Source organism: Aedes aegypti, chromosome 2 (assembly GCF_002204515.2).
Source record: "Aedes aegypti strain LVP_AGWG chromosome 2, AaegL5.0 Primary Assembly, whole genome shotgun sequence".
Classification (NCBI taxonomy): Eukaryota; Metazoa; Arthropoda; class Insecta; order Diptera; family Culicidae; genus Aedes; species Aedes aegypti.
Window position 1 is genome coordinate 227,732,461 of NC_035108.1, and position 1,136 is coordinate 227,733,596.

The 1,136-nt window shown below is 37.6% G+C and overlaps 1 long non-coding RNA gene across 1 annotated transcript; it reads right to left on the reverse strand.

Annotated features, from left to right (window-relative positions):
- Positions 1 to 520: 520 nt before the first annotated feature.
- LOC110675551 lies at positions 521 to 923 on the reverse strand. The gene is made up of 2 exons (XR_002499590.1): positions 735 to 923; positions 521 to 673 (listed from the first exon to the last, which is right to left on the reverse strand). It is a non-coding gene; the product is annotated as an uncharacterized LOC110675551 (long non-coding RNA).
- Positions 924 to 1,136: the final 213 nt, after the last annotated feature.

Genomic DNA, 1,136 nt, shown 5'->3' on the forward strand with positions numbered 1-1,136 from the left:
CAATGGCGCTGGTGGCAGTGTAACAAAGTTTTTAATTTTCGCATGTAAAATTGAAATCAGCAGGCAGAGAAGATATTTTTCATTTACAGGTAACATAATACATGTAAACCGAGTAGAAACATGCGCTGAAAGAGACGGGGACATCATCGCCAGCAAAAATGTGACCCGCGCCATTCAGATATCAGGCTAGTTTTTTGAACAACAACAATGAGCGGCCCGCCAGAAAACGTCATTCGAACGTCTCGTAAAATGGCTTATCGTCATTGTTACATGAAAACATACACGCTAAGAAAATAAGATACTAGATTTCTTAAATATCATTCTAAAACCATATTCGGTCTATTCACTCATTGCGCTGCATTTTAATGTATTATGCTTTGGCTAGTATAAACGTATTTTATATCGGAGAATTATTTTTTGAAAATTATGCATTTAAGGCATAAAATTCTAAAATCCTGTATGATGAATAAAAAAGCCATTTTCTTTAGTAACAGTAACAAAGGCAAGAAAAAAGGAAAAATTGGATTTTTGTAGCGCATGTATTTCTTTGTATTTGAATCATATCTTGGTGTATCTTCCAATCTTTTTAACTTTGGTCACAATCAATTTCCCACGTCGCAGCTGTTGCCGACTTGCTCACGGCGGCCGGAATGGAGCTCTCCCACAAAATAATCTGGAAAATGTTTAACAGAATGATCACAAAATGTCGATACGGATACGGCAATAAAACTTACCATCATATTCGTAATTATCGGTTTCCCATTTCACTCTCAAATGGTGAGCTTTTAATGGCTTTCTGTGGCAACTTTCCTGGGCCAAATGTCTCTGATGATAGCTGTTCGAGTTGATTGAAGATTCCTTGCACTCTGGTTCGCGGTTGTGGAAAAAGTGAGTGAAGATAAGATTTGAATTATCGCCGCCTACTAGATCGCGTTACCTGGCTTGGGTTTGATGGTAGAATCATTGTACATAGAGTGCCACTGTCGCGAGTGTGTTTATGCAGTTCTGCAATATTGTTCTGATCATGGCTAATAAGAGTAGTATACATAGAGATAATGTGTTTGTGTTTATACATTTATTAACTGTGAAGCGTTCAATCCTCAACATGCTCCCCCTCACCATTATTTCCTTCAAAT